Below are 26,994 nucleotides of genomic sequence, written 5' to 3' on the forward strand. Positions count from 1 at the left end.
TGACTGAAACAAGTAAAAAAGCGAGTATCATCAAATAGCTGAGAATCAGAAACGAATAAGCAGTATCAGAAGCGTGTGTCAGTCGGGAGTATTTTAACAGAAAGGAGTAAGCATGTTTGATTATCAGAATCTAATATTAGAATGAAGTATCAACCGAGAATATCTGAAGCGCATATCAGTGGGAAGTATTTTAACGGAGTATCAGAAACGAGTCAGCATGTTTGAGTATCAGAATCTAATATTAGAACGGAGTATCAATCGAGAATATCTGAAGCGCGTATCAGTGGGAAGTATTTTCACTGAGTATCAGAAACGAGTCAGCATGTTTGAGTATCAGAAACTAATATTACAATAAGTATCAGAAATGGCTATCAGAAGAAGAAAAAAAATGAGTATCATACATAAGCCGATTACCACACATGATCAGGGAAGTTTTAGTGATTATGAATAAATAAACAAAAAGATTTTTAGTCAAATGACTGCCGCGGGTAGAGTTTGTACGTCAGAGAAGGAAAGCGGATTATAACACGCCGTATGACAATTGTACGGCTTCTGATGTATTTTGGTAATGTAAACGCACGTTCTTATGGCTTCCGATGGATACCAACTGGTAGCGACATAGTTGCAGCAGCGGTAAGCAGATTGAACGACGAGGCTGTGATGAGGAGAAATGTTTGATGATGAAAGTGGAAACAATGAAAACGAACAAAATGGCGGTATTGGAGATAAGAGAGAGAAAGAAAGAAAGAAAGAAAGAAAGAGAGAAAGAAAGAAAGAAAGAAAGAAAGAAAGAAAGAAAGAAAGAAAGAAAGAAAGAGAGAAAGAAAGGAAGAAAAAACGTCAACAAGTGTGAGGTGTATATAATTTGTAAACACAAAATGGAAAAGTAAGAGAGGAAGAGAACAAGAATGGCATCACGAGTCCATGACAAATGTGTGTGCGTTCGTGTGTGTGTGTGTGTGTGTGTGTGTGTGTGTGTGTGTGTGTGTGTGATTATGTTTATATGAGATATTCAGAAAAAGATAAAAAGAGATGAGAGAGAGAGAAAGAGAGAGAAAGGGAGGGAGAGAAAGAAAGAAAGGGAGAGAGAGAAAGAAAGAAAGACAGAGAGAAAGAAAGAAAGAAAGAAAGAAAGAAAGAGAGATAAAGAAAGAAAGAGAGAGAGAGAGAGAAAGAAAGAAAGAGAGAAAGAAAGAAAGAAAAAAAGAGAGAAAAAGAAAGAAAGAGAGAGAGCGAAAGAAAGAAAGAGAGAGAGAGAGAAAGAGTGCGCGCGCGTGTGTGTCTGTGTGTGTGTCTGTGTGTGTGTGTGTGTGTGTGTGTAGAAGGAGGGGCTAAAAATGAAGGGAGAGAAAGGGTATGAGAACGAGATTGAAAAAGAACGAGATAGATAGAGAGAGAGAGAGAGAGAGAGAGAGAGAGAGAGAGAAGGAGAAGAAGAAGAAAGGGTAGAAGAAGCGGAAGAGAAAGCATAATAAAGATGGTGGTTATAGTGGGAGGGAGAAAATGGGGAGGGAAAAAGAGGAAGTGTGATGATGATGGAGTAGCATTAAGAGGTAATGAACTCATGACGATGATGATGATGATGACAACGATGATGACGACAGCGACGACGATGAAGAGGAGGAGGCGGTGGGGGTGTAGGAGGAGGAGGAAATGAAGGTGACATTCTTGGTGACAGTCGACACAATGTGTTGGATAATGAGTAATGCTGATGTAGCAGTAGTCACGTGACGAACTGCTACTACCGCCTCTACTGCACACGGCAACTGCTCGTTTGAATTGTACTACAGCCTCTACTAAATCAGACTCTACTAAATCTACTACTACCCGCCTCAGCCATAGACCGGCAGCTGGTCTGACGTACTGCAGTCTCTTTTTGTTTTATCATCAGACACCAACATCACCACCATTAGCACCCACCACCAATACCACCACCACCACCACCACTACTACTACTACTACTACTATCACCACCATTGTAACTAAAGGAGTAACAATACTAGTGCTGCCATCGTACCACAGCTGTAGGTGTGACTGCAATCAATGTATTAGTAGTAATGTTGTAGTACTTACTGTGATACTGTTGTTATTATTGTAGTAGTAGTAGTAGTAGTAGTAGTAGTAGTAGTAGTAGTAGTAGTAGTAGTAGTAGCAGTAATAGTAGTAGTAGCAGTAATAGTAGTAGTAGCAGTAGTAGCAGCAGCAGCAGCAGCAGCAGTAGTAGTAGTAGTAGTAGTAGTAGTAGTAGTAGTAGTAGTGGTCTTGGTGGTGGTGAGCAGTAGCTGTAGTAGTAATAGTAATAGTAGAAGTAGCAGCAGCAGCAGCAGCAGTAGTAGTAGTAGTAGTAGTAGTAGTAGTAGTAGTAGTAGTAGTAGTAGTAGTAGTGGTGCAACAGCTGGTGTGATCGAAACCCCGCTATAGTTATTAGGATGGCACAGCTATTGTAGTTACTGTCAGTAATACTCTTGCTATAATGCTTGTAGTTCTGTTGTTGTAGCTATTGTGCTAGTACAATTATTATCCAGGCTGTAGTTGGAGTAGTACTTTTATAGTTATTATGGAAGTACTACTATTGCTATGATTGTATAGCTACTATAGTATTATAGTTAATGTGGTAGTTATATTGCTGTAGTGACTGTAGTAGTACAATTATTACAGCTGATTTGTAGTAGTACCACTTTTATAGTCATTGTGGAAGTACTATTATTGTAGTTAATGCAGTTGTGTAGGTGTTGTAGTTATTGTGATAATACTGTTGTTGTTGTTGTTGTTGTTACTGAAACAATACGACTGTTGTAGTTAGTATCGTAGTGCAATTGATATAGTTATGTGGTAGTACTATTATTGTAATTGCTTTAATAATAACTGCTGCAGTTCTGTAATAGTACCCCTTCTTGCTGTTACTGAAGTAATAGTGTAGTAGTACTTACACTAGTAATAATAATATTTTGCTTACTGTGGTGTATAACTGTTGGGGTTACTGTAGTAGTACTATAATTGTCATGAAGGCGCGTGGCCTAGTGGTTAAGGTGTTGCACTCACGACAGCAAGAATGTGGTTTCGATACCGGGACTGGGCAGTGTGTTGTGTTATTGAGTGAAACACTTTATTTCACGTTACTCTGCAATCACTTTGATATCTGATGTATGGCACACTGTCCCTACATAGGAAATGTCGATCAAATGGGAGTAAGTGAGCTAATGTACAGCTCAAACATTTGATCACAGTAAACAAACGATTGGTGAAAATTGTTCAACAAAGAAGCTGGATTACTGCCATGCTGAGACTCTGCCGCTAAGTATTTTGCCGGCGTGTTAACGATTCTGCCAGCTCACCGCCTAAATAATAACAATAATAATAATAATAATAATAATAATAATGGAGATGGACAAGAAACAATAAATCATATTATCTCTGACTGCCCAGTCCTGGCTAAGAAGGAATATATTCACAGACATGACAGAGCTGAGACCTATATACAATGGAAGCTATGCCAACACTATGGAATAACAACAGAAAAAAGATGGTATAAACACACGCCAGAAAAGGTCACAGAAAACGAGAAAGCAACCATACTCTGGGATATGCCAATACACACAGATAGAGAAATTAAGGCAAATAGACCAGATATAGTTGTCAAAGATCATGAAGAAAAAAAATGCTTTCTAATTGATGTATCAATACCAGCGGATGACAACGTTTCTCTAAAAGAAATGGAAAAACTTTCAAAATACAAAGACCTGGAAATAGAGATAACTCGAATGTGGAATCTAAAAACAGAAACAATTCCGATCATAGTAGGTGCCTTAGGTATAATAAAAAAATATTCAGACAAATACATAACAAAAACACCAGGACTTACAAATATATATAACATACAGAAAATTGCACTACTGGGTACTGCACACATTCTACGCAAAACACTTTCAATACAGTAAACATAAGAGCACCACAGCAATCCACAGCACATACCCAAGGCGCGCAGAGCTGCGCTCGGTAGTGAAGTGAAAGCACGTTATAAAAATAAAACTACTGAACAATAATAATAATAATGCGAAGAAGAAGAAGAAGAAGAAGAAGAAGAAGAAGAAGAAGAAGAAGAAGAAGAAGAAGAAGAAGAAGAAGAAGAAGAAGAAGAAGAAGAAGAAGAGGAAGAAGAAGAAGAAGAAGAAGAAGAAGAAGAAGAAGAAGAAGAAGAAGAAGAAGAAGAAGAAGAAGAAGAAGAAGAAGATCCATGGTGGAAAAGAAGAATCCAGGCAGGGTTAGACATGCTCTCGAAGGAAATCTGTGTTAGACCGAAAAGAGAAAGGGGAACTTAAAAGCGAACAAAAATACAGGGTTCTAAAAAGGAAGTATAATATTGAAAGAAAGTGTCTGAAAGTGGTAATGGATGAACTGAAACAGCGCCTCATTGCAAAGAAAGCAAAGATGGTTAGATACGACCAAAGAATGAAGGGGGTTACCACCAGAATAGGTTATTCAGAGTAGATCAGAAGAGATTCTATAAAGAAATAAATGGAGAGTGTACAGATGAAAAGTTGATACCAGATAACATCGAAAGTCAAAGGTTTTGGAGTGACATCTGGAGCACAAGAAGGATGCTGAATGGTTGCAAGAACTGAAACAAATAGTAGTCTGTCCAAAACAGGCAGAACTAGTCATTTCAGCTAGGGAAGAGAAAGAAATCAGCAAAAAAATGAGCAACTAGAAGGCCCCGGGACCAGATGGAGTCCAAGGCTACTGGATCAAAAAATTTGGGGAATGTCATGCACGAATAGCTGCGCAACTCAACACCTTGTTAAATGCCCACCAAGTAACACCAGATTGGTTGACATTGAGTAGCTGTGCTTGAAAAACATCGAAAAAAGCAGTACGCTAGACAATTACAGGCCGATATCCTATTTGCCACTTATCTGTAAGTTATTGACTGGAAAACTCGCAGAGTTAATGTACGAACATCTGGAAAAAAATGGAGTCCTGCCACATGAGGAGAAGGGTTGCAAGCGTAAGTGCAGAAGTACCAAGAATCAACTCCTGATAGACAAAACTGTACTTAGAGACTGCAAGAAGAGGAAAAGTAACTTAGCCAAGTCATGGATCGACTATCGTAACGCGTACGATATGATCCCACATTCTTGGATTATGGAGTGTATGAACCTATTTAGTATTGCATCGAATGTTGAGCGATTGCTCGGAAAAAGTATGGTGAATTGGAGGACGGACCTGACATCATACGGAAGTTTAGGTACAGTATAAATTAGGAGGGGCATCTTCCAAGGGGACTGCCTGTCCCCACTGATCTTTGTACAAATACTGATTCTGAGGAAAGCAAAAGCTGGGTATGTATTCAAAAGCCGCTAACAAAAAGTCAACCACTTGTTATTCATGGATGACCTCAAATTTATGGTAAAGATGAAACCCAAGTCAGTTCCCTCGTTGATACGGTGTATATCTTCAGTGCTGATATCAGAATGGAGTTCAGACTGAGAAAGTGTGGTGTGTTAGTCTTGGAGAGAGGCAAAATCAAATGTATGGACGGGCTGGCGATACCGTCGGGGGAGGTTATGAAGCAGATAGAAGAGACGGGCTATAAGTACTTGGAGATTTTGGAAACGGATAAATTGATTGAGAAAGAAATGACAGAAAAATTTAAGGTGGAGTACTTGCGCAGACTGAGACTGATCCTTAAGTCGAAGTTAAATGAACAGAATAAGATCGAAGCTATCAACACCTGGGCGATTTCACTCCTTAGATATGGAGCAGGGTAATCGCATGGACAGTAGACGAACTAAATAATTTAGACAGAAAGACAAGGAAGTCACTAACTAGATATGGGTCATTCCACTCAAAAAGTGACACAGACAGATTGTATGTACCATGAAAAAGAGGGAGAAGAGGACTTATTGGATGCGAAAACAGCATTAGAGCAGAAAAAAAAAACAATATAGCATGGTATGTAAAAAATGCCACAGAACCGCTATTATTAGAAGTAGGAAGATCAGGCTTGTGTAGGATGAAAGATTGCAAAGATAAAGTACTACAAGAGAAATTGAAAACGAATGAAACTGAAAATAGGTGAGTAAAGAAAAGAATGCATGGACAATTTCATAGGGACGTTGAAGATAAGACAGACAGAGAACAAAGATGGCTATGGATGACTAAAAGTGATTTAAAACTGGAAACGGTGGCTCTAATCTGTGCTGCCCAGGAGCAAACATCAAATACAGAATATACAACACATCAGAAAGTGACAAGTGCAGAATGTGTGGACAAAATGGTGAAACCGTATGGCATATTACCAGCACAGAAGGAATATAAGAGACGCCACGACAATATAGCCAGGTTTGTCCATTGGACAAGTATGGATTTAACAGAGCAAAAAAATTGGTACGACCACAAACGTGAAGGCATCATCGAAAATAGAAATGCAAAGATCATATGGGATTTTATGATTCAGTGCGACTCTGAGATAGAGAATAGGAAGCCGGACATAATCTTAATTGAGAAAGAAAACAAACTATGCTGGATCATAGATATAGTATGCCCAACTGACAACAAGGTATGCGATAAGGAAGAACGAAAAGTCGTGAGATATGACAGGTTAGCTTGGGAAGTTAAGCAGTCGTGGTCGATGAAAAAGGTAGCAGTAGTACCAATAATTGTCGGAGCCCTGGGAACAGTGAGCAAAACTCTCGGGAAATACGTGGAACAAATAGGGGCTGCAATAAGGGTGGAGCACTTGCAGAAAACAACACTGCTTGGAACCGCTCGAATACTCCGGAAGGTGCTCGAAAAAGAAGAGGTGTTACTTTAGTTCACTGGTAGTGAACAGCTGACACTGTAGTACATCTCCAGCGTTAGAGGCTGTGCAAAGGCAATAATAATAATAATAATAATAATAATAATAATAATAATAATAATAATAATAATAATAATAATAATAATAATAACAATAATAATAATAGACATAGAAAGGCTATATACACAAAGCACAGAAAGTGGCAGGGGTCTTATACAGCTGGAAAACTATTACAAAATAACCACCATAGGACTGCAAAAATACCTACTCCAGAAGCAAGGAAAACTAATACAAATAGCCACAAAACACGAGCAAAACAAAAGACTATTTTCAGTATTTAAGGAAGCTGACAAATACAAACAAGAAATCATACTACCTAACAAATACGAAGAAGAAGAAGAAGAAGAAGAAGAAGAAGAAGAAGAAGAAGAAGAAGAAGAAGAAGAAGAAGAAGAAGAAGAAGAAGAAGAAGAAGAAGAAGAAGAAGAAGAAGAAGAAGAAACAACAAAAGCTATAAAACAAATGAAATTCAAATTAAAACTAGAACAGCAACGGGCCATGATAAAACGATGGCAAGAAAAGCCCCTACATGGTAAATACTAGGCTAAACTAAATGCAAACGAAATAGATAGAGAAAAATCCCAGAATGGTTGAGAAGCTCAGGACTCAAAGCAGAGACTGAAGGATTTTTAATTGCTGCACAAGACCAAAGCCTCCCCACCAGAAATTACCAAAAACATATAATGAAAAGAAACATAACAAGTAACTGTAGAATATGTGGAGATGGACAAGAAACAATAAATCATATTATCTCTGGCTGCCCAGTCCTGGCTAAGAAGGAATATATTCACAGACACGACAGAGCTGGGACCTGTATACACTGGAAGCTATGCCAACACTATGGAATAACAACAGAAAAAAGATGGTATAAACACACGCCAGAAAAGGTCACAGAAAACGAGAAAGCAACCATACTCTGGGATATGCCAATACACACAGATAGAGAAATTAAAGCAAATAGACCAGATATAGTTGTCAAAGATCATGAAGAAAAAAAATGTTTTCTAATAGATGTATCAATACCAGCAGATGACAACGTTTCCCTAAAAGAAATGGAAAAACTTTCAAAATACAAAGACCTGGAAATAGAGGTAACTTGAATGTGGAATCTAAAAACAGAAACAATTCCTATCATAGTAGGTGCATTGGGTATAATAAAAAAAATATTCAGACAAATACATAACAAAAACACCAGGACTTACAAATATATATAACATACAGAAAATTGCACTACTGGGTACTGCACACATTCTACGCAAAACACTTTCAATACAGTAAACATAAGAGCACCACAGCACATACCTAAGGCGCACAGAGCTGCGCTCGGTAGTGAAGTGAAAGCACGTTATAAAAATAAAACTACTGAACAATAATAATAATAATAATAATAATAATAATAATAATAATAATAATAATAATAATAAGTGCCAATTATTGTTGGTTCCTTGGCAACAGTATCAGAAGGCATCAAGAGGAATATAAAGAAGATCGGAATAGAGTACCCAGTAGAACTGTCACAAAAAGTTTGCTAGAATAACCAGGAAAGTATTAGATAATTGAAAATAATATCCATAGTCTCAAGTTGGTCGCGCTTGGTAATCCAGCCGGAATGTCTATTGATGGTTGCTTCTGATAAGACCACATGGAGGAGGTGCCTCAGGACTCTACCACCACGACCCTCCCAGGAATGGTGAACGGAAAAAATGGATGGACGGTTTGAAGGATGGACGCACACGCGCGCGTGAGCCCGCACGTTTATATGGAAAAGGAAGCGTAACCGGTAGTTTATACTTTATATAACGTACGCGTGTTTCAAAAAGCCAGCCGCTGTTAATTACGTAAGCTTGTTGGCCCCATTACGCAACACAAAATAATCCGCAGGCTTCGCGAGCATCATTGGCAAAGATATAACACAAAGAAAAATGCAAACCGTTGAAAACATCAGTATGCAAATATGTACACTAAGTTTATCATATCAGAATGGAATAAGAGAAGGAAATGAGAGAGTAAAATATCGTGAGAGATGAGTGTGATGGTGCGGAGAAAGGAAGGTCACATCTCACCTAAAGACCACAACCAAAATAATTACAGTGATAATATTATACTGTATTATACGAGTGCATATAAGCACTCGTGTTTATATCGCTGGCGGGAAATACTCGTCTGATACCACAGGTGGAACTGCCACATCATGTGGTTTCGGCTTTCTTTGCTCTTTATGATAGTATAATTCCTTGGTCTTTATGATAGTGTAATGCATGTATAGACATGCATTATACTATCATTATTGATAATATAATGCATGTCTATACATACATACATACATACATACATACATACATACATACATACATACATGCATGCATGCATGCATGCATACATACATACCCAACCTTAGAAAATGTACGAGAATTGAATGAAAACCTACTAAGATGAGACATTCAAATGCATTCAACGCCAAATTTCATTTTCCTATATATCGTGTATATTAAATTAAATATTCCTTTATATCTCCTTATATATGGAATGTCATAATATGACTTTTCGGGAGGAATCAGAATAAAATTGAAACGTGTCTGAATTGTCTCTTGTATATGTTCGCAAAAATGGAAAAATAATATTAGGCTTGTCTTTGATCAATATGGTTTCGTTTTTCTCGGCGTATATTTATTTTTAGCTAGGTTTTTAACATTCCTTGCATTAAATATATTTTCACGAACTTAGCAACATATAGATTCAATCTACAAACGCTATGGTCTGTATCACTCACAAACGTGTCTTACGTAATACATCATTAAATAGTATGATTGTATATTTTATAAAACCGACTCCCATATGTTCGTGTGTATATGTATTTGCGTTATATATTCACACACACTCGTGAAAAATGGAACGTTACGTAGTATACATAAGCTTATGACGTATGGTGAGTTACGAACATATGATATGTGCTATGATGTTATGTTACGTAATATATAATATATACATATATAGATATATGTTCCGTGGTGCATTAATATACATAGACGCATATTCTGTAGTGCGTTAACTAATATATACATAAATACATGCATACATGCATGCATACATACATACATACATACATACATACTATACAAATACATACATTGTGTGTGACATGTGGTATGTTAAGTAATATACATACACAAATGATTAAGGGCAGTGGTTCCCAACCTGTCGTCCACAAAGGTAGTACTGGGGATCCGTGAACATTTTGAGCTGACAGACCTTTTAATATCCTGAGGTCTGTGGGAAAACTCATTTAAATAAAGGGGTCCTTGGTAGTGAAACGGTTAGGAGCCGCTGATACACACACAGATTATGCTGTTTAAGTAATATAAATACAATTTTCTTGCTAGTAATATAAATATGCGTATACATAATTTATGAGAGGTTAAGTAATTATAATAATGGAGCTTCCACTAGTGTCGATGGTGAATGCTAATGTCGTTCAAACAACGGAATATCCTATTCATTAGATATTAATGCAAATAGCTGAGTATTCCACTGATAGAATTCACTGACATGTCAAGGCTTAACACAATCTTCAAGCAGAATCAGCGTCATACACAGTGTATGAAAATAATGAATAACAAGTGCAATTCATTTCGCGGGTCTCCATACAGTCTCCGTCTACCCAGTTTTTGTTGCAATGGCAGGGACAACTTGCGGCTATCGTAGAAGATACTTTTCCAAGGTGCTGTTTTGGCAGGATGGAACTTATGACCTCGTTATTCAAGAACGAACTTCTTAAGCACTCATATCTGTATAGTACTAAATAGCCTACAGTATGTTAAGAAATATATTTGTGTGTGTGTGTGTGTGTGTGTGTGTGTGTGTGTGTGTGTGTGTGTGTGAACAAAAGTAATAGCGCAAAATTGTATTTAGTTGTAAAGTTTAAAGTCATTTAGAGTATATATTGTTGAGAGAAGAGTTTTCGGCGCTTCGGATAATATCCTTTTTCACAGAGACTGGGAGAAAGATTGTCTTCACCTTTAGTCCATGCCAACAATGGACACTGTGAAGATTGGCCTGAATTGATAGCATTATTAGTTAAGCATGCATGTGAGAGATATAGTCTGTAAGACAAAAGTGGTGATAGAGAGGAAAGAATTTTGGGAACAAAGATTAATAAATAAATAATTAAGTCGATAACGGAAATGATTGCTCAGCTTAAGAGAGTGAATGTTGATACTGGCCAGGTTAGTGACAACAGCAGGAAGTTAACAGCAGCTGTATTCACTCCACACGCAGACACATACAGTCAACACACCCATAAATACACATATAGACAGCAGTACATAAATACACGCATATATACGTGAGGAATACACATAAACACGAACAATAGAGTATGTTACTGAGTTCCTTTTTGCGTGCCCATACATTCAGTAATATTCTAATTTTGGCACAAGGTCAGCAAATTTAGGGGGGGGGGGTCGATTATATTACCCCAGTATCTGATTGGTACTTTATTTCATCGACTTCTTAAGAATGAAAGCAAAGTTGACCTCGTTAGAATTTGAGCTCGGACCGTAAATTGTCGAGAGAAATTAATGACCCTACCCTCGGTCATAAATGATCATAAATGACCATGGGATTGCACCTTGAAAGTTAACCTCCGAGGCACAAATCCGGATAAGGTTGTTTATCCAAGAATAAGGCAAACGCCGTTACAGTGACGTGGCAACTCATTTCTAAAGCCGAGTGAACTGGAACAATGTGAAATAAAGTTTCTTGCTCAAGAACACAACACACAGCCCGGTCCGGGAATCGAACTCACTACCTTATGATTATAAGCCCGACGCTCTAACTACTGTGCTATGCACCCGTCCGACGCATTAACGAATATACCAGTTTGCCACCTTAAAAATAAACCAAAGTTTTTGCTTGTAGCTCCTAGATTTCTCAAGTGGTCACCCATCTAAATACTGATTAGGCTTGACGTTGCTTGATAGAAGGAAAATCAAAATAATCGGAAACCAAATAAAATTAAATAAAAATTTATAAAAATAAACATGAAGGAAAATGCTTATTTTTAATGACATTCTGAAAAATACACATGCATAAACAGGGTGGGATTAGGAAGAGAAAATAAAGAGAAACGTTTATTTAGATCTACTGGAAATAAAAGTGAATATGCATTGTTCTTCGTATTTCATAGCGAGTTGTAATCCGAGAGGCGGTTTATAGGAAGATCAGATGTATTGAAATAATGCAGCAAAGCAATCACCTGCCCTAAATTGCGGTACCAGGTCACTCAAAACTTCACGTTCACATCTGCCAAGCTCATATGCAAATTGTGCTGTGGTACCCTCTATTTTGGTAATATATATCAGCAACTGCGCGACCACTTTTGCATGCGCATTTGCAACATTCATCGATGTATTCAGGGCTAACACATAGTCTACAATTTCAGCATATTTGACCACTCCTTGAAAATTCTCTCCATGCTGGGCACGGCTAACCACCATCCAGCAACATATCCCAGAAAACATACATACAGCAATGTCCTTGAGACATCACCTGCACTCAAAATGAATACATTTTTATTTACTATTCGTACTCATCTCATATCCATCCCACTGATATTTATGCAAGTGCCTCGGAGAGAAAACTTCTTTTCTTTTTAAATATCTTTATCATTTATTCTATTTCATTATATTTCCGTTATTCCTATTTCATTTTTATCTTATTCTAAATTGTGTTGTGTGTGCAAACGCTCATATGCAAGCTGATATCAGAACTTTCATTGTTGAAGTGTTCGTATGCAGTTACATTTATGTATGTGAGTTTGGCTACTACTTGTGTGTACATGTATTTATGTCACAACTGTATGTGTTTGTGTTTGTGGGGTGGTGGTGTGAATATGACATTTGATAAGTTTGCTGTTGCGGGCACTGACCTTGCTAACAAAATTCATCCCCTCTATAAACTGACTATTCCTTCTTCTCTTATTGGTCTTACTCTCTCTCTCTCTCTCTCTCTCTCTCTCTACTAAACCCTCTTTCTCACATATCACTTTTCTCTCTACAATCACTTTCCTCACGTGCACGTAAAACTACAAACTCTCAACATTTCCCGTCAGTTCCTACTGTGTTCAAAACTCTCATGAACTAAAAAAGAGCTAGAAATTTTTTATCTTTTTATCAGAATAACCTTTCTATAATACATATGTCCTTTTATGTTATTTACCTTAAAACTTAAAGCGATACAAGCGAATCGTGTGGGACATGCTGCCCGATTGCAGTAACTTTTAGTGTTATTTTTATTTAGTTCTCGACTTACCTCCTTCCCCGAAATTGCTGGCCTTGTGCCAAAATTTGAAATCAATATTAATATTCACCGAAGTCGACTTTGCCTTTCATCTTTTAGAGATCGATAAAATGAGTACAATTTGAACACTAGAGTCGATGTAATCGACTTAACTCCTTCCCCGAAATAACTGACTTAGAGTCAAAATGTGAAGCCAATATTTAGCTAGGTTCCTTCACGTTCTGATTGCATTTAGCGCTCATGTTGAATTTTCATTTCATTTCTTCACGGATCAACAAAATAAACAACACGCACAGTGGTTGTGTGGAGGCGCAGGCATAGATATGTGGAAGCGCAGGAGTAGCTGTGTGGAGGTGCAGGCGTGGCTGTGTGGTAAGAAACTTGCTTCCCAACCACATGGTTTTGGGTTCAATCCCACAGCGTGGCACCTTGGGCAAGTGTCTTCTGCTATTGCCTCGGGCCGACCAGTCTTGTGAGTAGATCTGGTAGACGGAAACTGAAAGAAGACCGTCGTGTATCAGTGTGTATGCACGCGCGTGTGTGTGTGTGTTTGTGTATGCATGCGTGTCTTTGTGTCTGTGTTTGTCCTCTATCACCGCTTGACAACCGGTGTTGGTATGTTTACGTCTCAATAACTTAGCGGTTTGGCATAACATCTCGATAAAATAAGTACTACGCCCAAGAAAAAAAATCCTGAAGTTGATTTGTTCGAGTAAAGACCCTTCAAGACGCGTCTCTACCATGGCCGCAGTCAAACGACTGAAACAAGTTAAAGAATAAAAGAATAAAAGAATATATACGTACTTGCTTCTTTGTCGTCGAGAGGTCGCGACCAAGATGCGTCTCACTACGTTGCACCAGGAATTTCCGTCTCTCATTAGATTTGTTAGGTTGGTCTTCAATTTCATGTTATGTGTCTTTGCTAATAAAATCAATGTTGTCTTCGCCCTCCATTCGGGTGCGAAAGTTTCCAAAATTCAACTGCTGATTACACGTGGTGTTCATTATGATAACAGTGACCAGCGAAGCCTGCCCTACGTTGAACAACAATAATAGAAATTGGTAGAATATGTCCATAAATCTCTTCTTTGGAATTGTGCTCACGCCATGAGAAGATGTACTGAGCACTCATGAGAAACCTGTTGTGATCTTGAAAATGATCTTGAAGCCCCTTCTTCGTAGTCCAGGTTTCGGGTCCATAGAGTAAAAGTTGTTTTCACTCATATCCTGAATACGGTCAAACTTCGAAATATTTGTTTGACAGATTTTTTTTTCTTCTCGTTTTAATCAATCCTTTATACCCTTATTCGAAATGTGTGGTTTCGTATCTAATGTTAGCAATCATTGTTGTTGTTGTTGTTGTTGGCACTCCGTCGCTTACGACGTCGAGGGTTCCAGTTGATCCTATCAACGGAACAGCCTGCTCGTGAAATTAACGTGCAAGTGACTGAGCACTCCACAGACACGTGTACCCTTAACGTAGTTCTCGGGGAGATTCAGCGTGACACAGTGTGACAAGGCTGGCCCTTTTGAAATACAGGTACAACAGAAACAGGAAGAAAGAGTGAGAGTAAGTTGTGGTGGAAGAGTACAGCAGAGTTCGCCACCATCCCCTGCCGGAGCCTCGTGGAGCTTTAGATGTTTTCGCTAAATAAACACTCACAACGCCCGGTCTGGGAATCGAAACCGTGATCCTATGACCGCGAGTCCGCTGCCCTATCCACTGGGCCATTGCGCCTCCTTAGCAATCATTACTTAGTTAAAAGAAGACGAACAATATCTTTCTGCGTGTGTATGTGCGCGCACGCACATACACGCGTGCGCGGTGACCGTTTGCATAATATCCGTGTGTCAATTTTCTCTGAAGACATTGGTCAACTCAGCTTTTGTAGAAGATAAGTGCTCAAGTATTGCGCAAAGTGGACCAAACTCCCAATCATGTCGTTGCAGAGCAAACTTTCAAGTCACAGAACTATGAACCTGGTCCAATATTTTAATTTTATTTATTTATTTATTGTGTATATATAAAATATATATTTTTTTTATACCTATACTTGTATCCGTAGTGAAAGAAACACTTTGAATTGGACTTCCCTAGATCACCGTGCAACTTTTCGTTTATCGTTTCTCTTAATTAAATCGTTTCAGATACTTCGATGTTTTACTTTTTTCTTCTTTTTCTCTTCTTCATTTCAACCACGCCAGCTCTGTATATATGAAGTCTTTACCAATATTGTCAAATTTCTCGGTAAATACTTGCCTCTCTGGGAACAGTCCGGTCAGGTTTGTATAAATGTTCTCCAGATTTATGAGAATTGATAGGCTTCAATATTTCCGAAATCACATTGTATTTGCTCTCCAGGCTAAATTGTCTGAAATTATTTGACCAGGCCAGATGATGATGATAATAACGATGACGATAATGATGATTTGATGACGGTGGTAGTGGTGGTGACTGTGTGGTAAGAAGCTTGCTTCCCAACCACATGATTCCAGGTTCAGATCCACTGCGTGACACCTTGAGCAAGTTTCTTCTATTATAGCCTCAGGCCGACCAAAGCCTTGTGAGTGGATTTGGTAGACGGAAACTGAAAGAAGCTCGTCATATATATATATGTGTGTGTGTGTCTGTGTCTGTCTGTCTGTCTGTCTGTCTGTTTGTCCCCCACCCTCCACCTCTTGACAATCGGTGTGTTTATGTCCCCGTAACTTAGTGGTTCGGCAAAAGATATTGATAGAATAAGTACCAGGCTTAAAAAAAGTAATGGGGTCGATACATTTGACTATAAATTCTTCAAGGCAGTACCCCAACATGGCCGCAGTTTAATGACTGAAACAAGTAAAAGATAAAAGATAAATCACTTTCTCGTAATTTTGTTTCAATTGCCTCCAAGTTAGCTTTAATATAATCGATTGAGATTGCGAAATTTCCCTCTAGAGTAGCAGTTCAATAATGTAATGATCTGTAAGCGAAGGGATTCTTTAGACACTGGACATTAGGACTATATTATTAGAAAAAGTCTGACCTGATATATTAGGTCTAATACATCAATCCGTCCATTTTCCCAGCTCTCTATTCTTGAGAGGGTCGTTGGAGTAGAGTCCTCAGGCACCTGTTCCATAGGGCCAATCAAAAACATCATTAGACTTTTCGGCTGGAATCTCAAGCGTAACCAACTGCGACTACCGATATTATCTAACCATCTCAATCTTGATCTATTCCTACGTTTCGGCTTGGAGAATCTGTCTTTTGATTCTTTCCTGCGATATTTTACTCCCACGTCTGTAGTGAACCGAACGGGGTGTTATGTCCCCGTGTAAGGCATCACATTTTACATTTCTCCAGTTTACTTAGCTGTAAATAGGTACCAAGCATTTGCTCATTTTTCCTTCTAGAAATCAAAAACATGGATGTTCGTTAGAGTCATTACTATAGGCATGGGATTTAAAATATCGCAGGGAAGAATCACAAGACGAATTTTCCAAGCTGAAACGTCAGAATAAAACAAACATAGGAATAGACAAAGGTGAAGTAGCGGCTCGACCTGGAGAGATTCCTTGATCACCGAGTAACGTATCCAGTCGAGTAATTAATATATAAAGAAACTGAGAGTAATCCTTATTAGAATCTAAATTAGTGTTTAGCAATGAACTTCTTTGTCTAAAATATCCCCAAGGATATCATATTTGTAGTCGTTTCAGATGACATTCGCACAATTATCTCAAGCTGCCTCTAGTGCCTTTTTTATACGTGTTCATATATTGCACTTTATGCATTTAAGCTAGGAAGTTGCATACAGAGGATGATAGGTGAAATTTTATAATGTTCCTCTATACCGTTTAAAGTGAAAGTACAGCGCGTAGCCCAGTGATTACAGTGTTCGGATCATGATCATAAGGTCGCAGGTTCAATTCTTAGAGCGAACAGCGTATTGTGTCCTCGAATAGGGCATCTCATTTTACGCTTCTCCAGCTTACTTAGCCGTAAATAGGCACCAAGTATTTGCTCATACAGCCCTCTTTCCCACAAGAAATCAAGACATGAAATTTCTTCGGGGTCCAAGAAGTAGGACCGAGAGGTTGTCCATGTCTTCACGCGACTACACTTGCACTTAAAGCAATCAGTGAAAGCGCTGTACATGCTTCCAATGACGGCTGTACTTTACTGTATTATGCCGTCACTTAGTTGATATGATGGTGCCGCCGCTGCTGCTGCTGCTGCTGCTATCACTGCTGCTTCTGATGATAACGATGACGACGACAATGATGATTTGTTGATGAAGGTGGTGGTGGTGGTGGTGGTGGTGGTGGTGGTGGTGGTGGTGGTGGTGGTGGTGACGTTGGTGGCGTTGGTGGTGATGATGATGATGATGATGGCGGTGGTGATGATGACGATGATGAATTATCAATGACGGTGATGATGAAAGCGGTGATTATTATTAATATTAGCATTATCATTGTTATGAACGACTAATCCCTCACATGTGACCACTTAAAACATAATCCAATAATGTGAGCTTCATTTTGATTGCTTTAAATATGTTTCCAATCCTAACTTTAGATTTCAGGCATTAACCCTCGCTTACCAATAGCAATGCAAAAGAATCGGGGTTAAACGTTAACCACTTAAAAATGGAACCTTTTCGAGTAAATTTTTAAAGAATTATCCCTCGGTGCATTTGTTTCTTGGAGATAGGGTGAAGAATCCTCTCCCTTTTTTTATTAAATCAATGCCAAAGAAAAAAGTAATAAAGGTAATAATAATAATAATAATAATAATGCTGATGATGATGATGATGAAGAGGTTGATGATGATGATGATGATGATGATGATGATGATGATGATGATGATGATGATGATGGTGATGGTGATGGTGGTGATGGTGGTGATGATGATGGTGGTGATGGTGGTGATGATGATGGTGATGATGGTGATGATGGTGATGATGGTGATGTTGATGGTGATGATAATAATAATAATAATAATAATAATAATACGAAAACTCACTCGGAGAATAACTTCCAAATATTCTTTGAAATAGGCTTAATATTTCTGATTGCATCGGCGGATTAATTTAGTGCTAATCAGAGATTTATTCAATATACATCATCCAGAGATTAAAGTCATTTTGGACATTTTGTTCACAAATAAAACCAATCCGCCAGATCTGTAAACATTCTTGCTTAGCACGCTACAGCCATTAACACACCACTACGTTGAATCCCCCCCCCCACTCTCTCTCTCTCTCTCTCTCTCTTTCTCTCTTTCTCTCTCTCTCTCTCTCTCTCTCTCTGTATATATATATATATATATATATATATATATATATATATATATATATATATATATATATATATATATATATATATATATATATATATATATACATACATATATATGTGTGTGTGTCTACATATAGATGTTGGTATGTACATATATGTATGGATATATGCATATATTTATAGATTATATATATATATATATATATATATATATATATATATATATACGACGAGTTTCTTTCAGTTTCCGTCTACCAAATCCACTCACAAGACTTTGATCGGCCCTAGGCAATAGTAGAACCACCTGCCTAAGGTGCCACGCAGTGGAACTGAACCCGGAACCGTGTGGTTAGGAAGAAACCTCTTATCACACAGCCACGCATGCCACTTCCGATTCGTTTGTCAATTTCCCGATCTCACAATTCCTTCTCTGAATCACCCTCCATAAACCATGCACTAAATACATAAGTTAATCATTCTTCTTCATAACTACAATTCACTGGAACTCTCTCTCTCTCTCTCTCTCTCTCTCTCTCTCTCTCTCTCTCTCTCTCTCTCTCTCTCTCTCTCTCTCTCTATCTATCTATCTATCTATCTATCTCTCCGTGTTTTCTGCTACAAACATCAGTCTATCGAAGTTCAAATTGAGTACTAACAGCATCGACCTTACTAATCTACGAAAGAACGAGAGAGGTTTATGCAGTCGCTCGGGCAAGTAGAAATAGCAGTAAAATCCATCACAAATTTTACCTACGTGTCTTTCAAAAACAAAAAAGGTACCTTGGGGTCTGCAATCCTGATTTATTTTCGAATTAAGAGATCTTTACAATAGGAATGTCTTAGCTCATATTCTTGTTCGATCAGGGATTATTTAGGACCAAACAAAAACATCGAGGTGGTGTACAGACTATACTAGTTTCTTGCATCTAACTCTCCTTATCTCTTCCCTTCCATTAATCTTTATAAATACTGATATTGTCTTTTTCTTTTTGTATTGATGCAAGTGGTAAAACGTATGAAAAGGAATACGAGATATGTGACACCATGCATAGTGAAGTAGCCGTTGTTGTTGTGCTGCCATAAATCAGAGTAGTATTGCTCTGGCACCTCGAAAACATACCATTCCTTAGACATAATTTGTTTATACCTATAAATACAATAATAATTTATGTTAATATTCAATAGTCTTTAACTTTCTACATATTTAAAACTCATTTCCATTGGGCGATGGGTTTCCTGGCAGAAGCCATGGGGCATGCATTCTTGTGAATTGACTACATTTGTTCCAGTACCTCATATCATAATCTTTCAATCGCTTTTGCAAAATTTTTATTCCCAACACTTCAACTTCAGAATTAAAAAAAAAATGTTTACGCCCTTTTAAAGCCTAGTCATGCTCATGGGCCCGGTTTCCAGGTTTCTATGGCCTATGTGTTCCCCCCAGCTGGACGGGACGCCAGTCCATCGCAGCGCTACTCAAGAAACAGGAAGAAAGCGTGAGAGAAAGTTGGAGCGAAAGAGTACAACAGGGGTCGCCACCACCCCCTGCCGGAGCCTCGAGGAGCTTTTAGGTGTTTTCGCTCAATAAACACACACAACGCCTGGTCTGGGAATCAAAACCGCGATCCTCCGACCGCGAGTCTGCTGCCCTAACCACTGGGCCATTTCGCCTCCACTCCACTTCAGAATATATTTTAAAAATTTTTTGTAATCGATAACAAGTAGAAAATCTTATAATTTTGCAGGAGATAATGGTTTACATGCGAAGCAAGCTGTACAAGAGATTATTATGAATGCCAATAGCTTGGATGATATATCAGACGGAGAAAATTTTTATAGAAACAAATAGCAAAGATAATAGGGCAGATGGAGAAATTTGTTACTTTTTTCTTTGTTTGCAGGATGAGTCCTGTTGCCTAACTCAGTCAAATTAACACGACATCTGTAATAAACGATGATATGTGGATTACTTGCTAAAACAAAAGCAAACATTTTTCACGAACAATCATATGGCCTCTAAGCAAACAACGTTAGATTCCTTTATTTCTGTGTAACAAGAATAAAGTACAAGAGACTGATGATAGAAAAATAAATTATAAAAGCTGTGTTTCTCCTGCGTTTAGTTTCAAATGTTCTAAGCAAACCCAAATGCAGTTCTGAAAGCAATGGTGCTCCAAGTATGATTTGTATCCTTGTTCAAGTGTTTGGACTAGAGAACTGTAGAAGAACAGGAAGGAAGATTATCCCTGATTAGACTTCATGGCGATAAACTTTGAGTAAAGTATATACAAAGAAGCAATCTGAAGAGTTTCATTTCTAAAGGTTTCATAATGCCAAATGAACGGTAGATATATCAAGTATCCTATTATAGAACCAATCGAAGTACAGACTTGAGGTAGCTGCGAAAACGGAAATTATTTCTCACAGGTATTTAAATAATCAACCCTGCTGTTCCAACTGTAGAAAAAAAAGAGCTCAATACTCTTGAAGATTATATAACACCATGCATGTTTTGTATCTAAAAGTAAGTTGTCGAATTTGACGTTCAACATATTACTTCACTTTCCGTTCAAAATAATTATTTTGCACAAAACAAACAGTTCCACTTGTTACGGTTATCTCTACAGAGATTCAATAGAAGTTATAACCAGTACTGATCTTTGTTACGACATTTAGCATCCAAGACGTCGACTATTTAAGCAATGCGTTCGAGTATATCCAATAATGTTACACCGTTGTATTTAGCGGCTATTTAAGCAATGGGTTCATCTCATTGTTTGTTTACGTCTGATGTCTCGAATACGAAAGATCATAACGAAAATCAGTGCTGGCAATACTTTCTATAGAATATCTATAGAGATAACCTTAACAAGTGATGTCAAGCACACTGCTAATACAGTACAATATGGTACTGGCTTATAAAAATGTTTAATATACTAGTACAGGGGTTTTCAAACTTTTTGACCTGCGGACCCCTTTATATTTCAGGCTTTACCCTTATAAACGCTTATGAAATTTATACATAAATATTTGCTTAAAATAACATATATTTTTACATTTATTTATTTAACAGTATTTAACAAATAGGTTTATTGTCAATTAAAATATTTCGATTAAAAAACATATATAAAATCAAATTGCCCATAAAAAATATTTGCTGTCCACTGACCCCCTGTCTTGTCCTTGCGGACCCCCTGTGGTCCGCGGACCACAGTTTGAAAACCCCTGTACTAGTATATTATGGTTGCATAACGAAATACCGTGTGCCTACAATTCATTAATAGTAACACTTCAGCCCCAAACAATTCTATCAAGAATTTCATAAATAGAAGTTAATGCAGCACCAGCAACAAGAGAAGTAAAAGAATATTGGGAAGGAAAATTGGCAGTCAAAGAATCACCATACACAAGGTTAGAGAAAACAACCAATACAACATCACAACAACTGTGTGTCAATAACAACAGAGGTAAGTTATATTGCAAAAACGAAGGGGAAAGTAACCAGGCATGACATGATCCCTGACTTCTGTTTAACATGTTTAACATATCACGAGAGGCTAGCAAAAAAGTTTAATGAGAGGCGCAGGAGTAGATGTATGGTAAGAAGTTTGCTTCCCAATGACATGACTCCGGGTTCAGTCTCACTGCGTGGAACCTTGGGCAAGTGTCTTATACTATAGCCTCGAACCGACCAACGTCTTGTGAGTGGATTTAGTCGACGGAAACTGAAAGAAGCCCGTCGTATATAAATATATCTACATGTGTCTTTGTGTCTGTGTGTGTTCCAACCACCACTTGACAACCGATGTTGGTGCGTTTACGTGCCCACAACTTCACAGTTCGGCAAAAGAGACTAATAGAATGAGTGCCAGGTTTAGAAAAAAGTGTTGTGGTCGATTCATTCGACTCAAATTTCTCAAGGCGGTTCCCCAACATGACCACAGCCTAATGACTGAAACAAGTAAAAGATAAACGATAAAAGAATCAGACGGACCCAGAGATAACACCTGATTAACTGAATGAAGGGAAAATCCCTCTCAACCCTCAAATAACCATCGTTTCTATATATGGATGGGGCTTGCTAATAGATCAGATATTATTGTCAAGGACCATCAAGAAAAAAAGTACCTCCTAACTGACAATTTAGTTTCAGTGGTTGATAATGTAAAGAACATGGCAAAATTATCCAAAAATACAGGCCTGGAAATAGAGATAAACCTAAATGCGGAGGCTGAAACCGGTTCAGTGCCTTAGGTTCAATAGGAATGATAAATAAAGATTCAGATAAATGCATAAACAAAAATATCAAGATTTAACAATTTGCATCACAGAAAATAGCACTGCCAGGTCCCACACACACACACGCATATTACGTAAGACTTTCAATACAGTAAAATTAACAAAACCAAACCAAGGACATTGCACATACCCTAGTTACACAGAGATACGCTCGGTAGCGCAGTGAAAGCGCGCAATAAAAGTAAGACTACTGAATCATCATCATCATCATCATCATCACCACGATCATCATCATCCTCATCATCACCACGATCATCATCATCATCGTCATCATTATTATTATTATTATTATTATTATTATTATTATTATTATTATTAATATAATGACTTTAGATTTTGTTGATTTGAGTGTTCTCGATACAAAAATTGTTCAGGCAGCAAAATATGGAAGATTTGATTAATTTATTAACGATAATCTCTAAAATATTATCGAGAGAAACGATTCTCTACGACTGTCTGTCTACCCGAATATTTCCAGATATGATATCCTTCACCGACTCCTTTCACGGTTTGTATAGTTTTCTTTGTTCTCATTTTGATTTGTTCTCAGTGGAGTGGAAGATAGAGCTGAGCTTCAACTTGTGCTTAAATCCTGTAAAAACTTCGACTTTGCCGAACCAACGGAAGTGTCTCTAGCTGAAAAAGAGACGGAATGGTCATAGCTAAACACCATTGATCATATATCTGCTGGATCAGAATTCACTTGGGGGTGGGATAAACGAGAAGAATAAAAACCACACCAATAATTACACCAACTTAGCAGCTTTCCATCTCTCCAGTAGCGATAATGCAAGTACCAAGTATAGATGCATGTTGTTGGCACTCCGTCGCTTACGACGTCGAGGGTTCCAGTTGATTCGATCAACGGAACAGCCTGCTCGTGACATTAACGTGCAAGTGGCTGAGTACTCCACAGACACGTGTACCCTTAACGTAGTTCTCGGAGATATTCAGCGTGACAAGGCTGACCTTTTCAATTACAGGCACAACAGAAACAGGAAGTAAGAGTGAGAGAAAGTTGTGGTGAAAGAGTACAGCAGGGTTCGCCACCATCCCCTGCCGTAGCCTCGTGCAGCTTTAGGTGTTTTCGCTCAATAAACACTCACGGTCTGGGAATCGAAACCGCGATCCTATGACCGCGAGTCCGCTGTCCTAACCACTGGGCCATTGCGGCTCCACACCAAGTATAGATATAAACTGGGTATAGATATAAACTGGAGTCAAAACAATTGAGTAGAGTATTTTCTACAAATATCTACTTTTGTGCCAATATCTGTTGTCAATAGAGCAATGGATTGCCAAATACAGTAGCTCATCAATGAAAATGACTTCGTTGTATCAATTTACAATCTGAAATCGAATTTTAACGAAGTCGGTTTTACTTTTCATCATTCCATTGTTAATAGGATAAGTAACAGACTAAAACTGATTTAATCGGCCATAACTTTTGATTTCTGGTTTTTGTATCAGTGACATAAATAATTATTTCTATGTTTAACAAGTGTATATGTACCGATGACAGATTCGATATAGCATCAAGCAAAATACTTTGAAGTATTTAAGCTCTGAGTTAAAATCCCGCTGTGATTAACTTTTTATTTTTGTCCTATATTAAATACAGTGGAGGCGCAATGGCCCAGTGGTTAGGGCAGCGGACTCACGGTCATAGGATCGCGGTTTCGATTCCCAGACCGAGTGTTGTGAGTGTTTATTGATCTAAAACACCTAAAGCTCCACGAGGCTCCGGCAGGGGATGGTGGCGAACCCTGCTGTACTCTTCCACCACAACTTTCTCTCACTCTTACTTCCTGTTTCTGCTGTACCTGTATTTCAATGGGCCAGCTTTGTCACACTGTGTCACGCTGAATATCCCCGAGAATTACGTTAAGGGTACACGTGTCTGTGGAGTGCTCAGCCACTTGCACGTTAATTTCACGAGCAGGCTGTTCCGTTGATCGGATCAACTGGAACCCTTGACGTCGTAAGCGACCGAGCGCCAACAACAACAACATATTAAATACAAGTCTCAGTAACATTCCTGCGTGAAGTTAAGTTTCCTTATATGTTTTATGTTCGAATTTCACCCAAGCTCAATTTCGCTAAAACATAAAATAAAATAAACCCTCAAATACCCCTGTAACATAATGGGAATTATTTTAAATATTTGCAATACATTTTTGTTATTTTCTCCAAAAATTAGAAGTAAATTATTCTAAGATGCTGCTGATGAACTAAAGTGTGCGTTTCGCTACTTGATTACTTTTTAGGAGTTCAAACTTCACTAGAAATGTCATTGATAATGACCATTGCCCCATGGTCAATAAAAATAGGTGTCAGTCATATACTAGTTCACTGATTGGGGAGTTGATTCAAATGACAAAACCCCTCTTACACATTTCTAGTTTTATGTCATATTTCAAATCGCAATTTGAAAATCTTGTTGCGAATGTCACTTTTGCCGGAGGTAAACTCACGCCAGCTGAGAACACAAACGGGATTTCAATGCCGTACGTGATTAAACATTTGCTGCTTATGTCCTTCAATATACATGGACGCTAGAATTTCTTATTTTCTCTAAGTAAGGTTTCATAACTAGAGTAAAGTATGTGTTGTTGACATCATAAGAATAAACTTTATAAATTTTCGAGAGAACAGGAAATAATTATTGTTTTGGAACTGGACCTCAAAGCATATAAAGCTATAAATAGTGGCGTGTAAATACTGAAAAACATTTTTGGATAGAAAAAGAAAAAGGCTGCCAGTGTGATTCGAACCTACATCTCCGGTAGACATGACAGGTTTTGTGTTTAGAATAACATATGTAACAAGCACCATCTAGCGTGTGCTAGTCGAAAAAATATCTCTTGGCAAGCCTAGACCTCGCCTCAGGCTATAACCCAGGTTAAAGACATTTTTTCTTTCATTATGACGGTAATGAACATAACAAATAAACATCAACGTTTCAAACCTCCACTTTCCCGGCTCCTAAAATCAGTCAACAAACAAAACAAGCAAACCATATCCCAATGTGCTGTTGAACGGAAGATGATAGCTGTAAACTATTTCCAACAGAAGCCGTTACACACTTTCAATTACTGGAAGGAAACTTCTCCAGGAATGCAGTGCAACGTTATTCGGAGATGATGCTGGCAAACTGCTTGCCATTTACTATATTCTCTGGGTACACACTCGCATACACGCACACACACACGCACACACACACACACACACACACACACACACACACATAGAAATACACACACATACAAATACATCCATCCGTCCATACATACATACATACACACACATACATGTATACATAGTTATCACTGGTAGTTGTGACATTAACGAGATTATATCTTATTAGATTTTAGGGTATAAACGCTACAATAAAACATACGGTGCTTTTACTGAATATTATGACAAGATATTGCTGCGGTTGCCAAGTGCAAATTGCACTCACAAACTATCATGAGATAATTATCAAGCAAGTTAAGAAAATGAGAGTAATCACATATTTTATCAATTTAAAAGTATTTATCTACTTACCAAATACCGCCAATGAGAAACGTCTCAATAATTTCAACAAAAACCCAGATAATTTGTGTGTGAAGGATTTGAAGCAACTCGTGTCATGGTGTCATCTGTAGTAACAGTTTCATGATGCGACATACAGCTCAGGATTCCACTGAACTAAAGAGGTCCATGTTGTTTAACAAACGTAAGTGATTATACAGACTATTTGAATTTTTACTGTTAAGCTTTAGCGTCTGAACTCCGCTCTTACACTTAGCAGTGTCAATAGAAATAAGATGTGAAAAGCTTAGTAATGAGCGTAAATCTTGAGGGATGCGGCGTTCAAGACCCTCTACGTAATAGGTGAAGGTATTAACAGAAGGTATTTATTGGAGAGAACGAATAAGCTTAAAACTTTTACTGAGAAATGTTTTTATAGTTTCTCTACTATTTAGCGGTATATCAACAGGCCGTTGGCTTTATTAAGGACACGCATTTTATTTCGTAGGGACTTATCCATGTTTTCTGTTTCAGAACTTTTGAGAAACTTTCAAAGACGATTGCGTAAACATACGATGCTGCTAATTGCTTATAAGACATGTAAGAAATTGTAAATGATTAACAGAAACAATTTGTTTTGTGTTTATGTAATTTTCTCAAACTTTTTCTTTCCAATTGGCTCTTCAACTTACAAAGGTTTTGTATCGGGTTTCTCATTCAGTTCATGCTGTAATCTTATG

Source organism: Octopus bimaculoides, chromosome 3 (genome assembly GCF_046866305.1).
Source record: "Octopus bimaculoides isolate indiv1 chromosome 3, ASM4686630v1, whole genome shotgun sequence".
Taxonomy (NCBI): domain Eukaryota; kingdom Metazoa; phylum Mollusca; class Cephalopoda; order Octopoda; family Octopodidae; genus Octopus; species Octopus bimaculoides.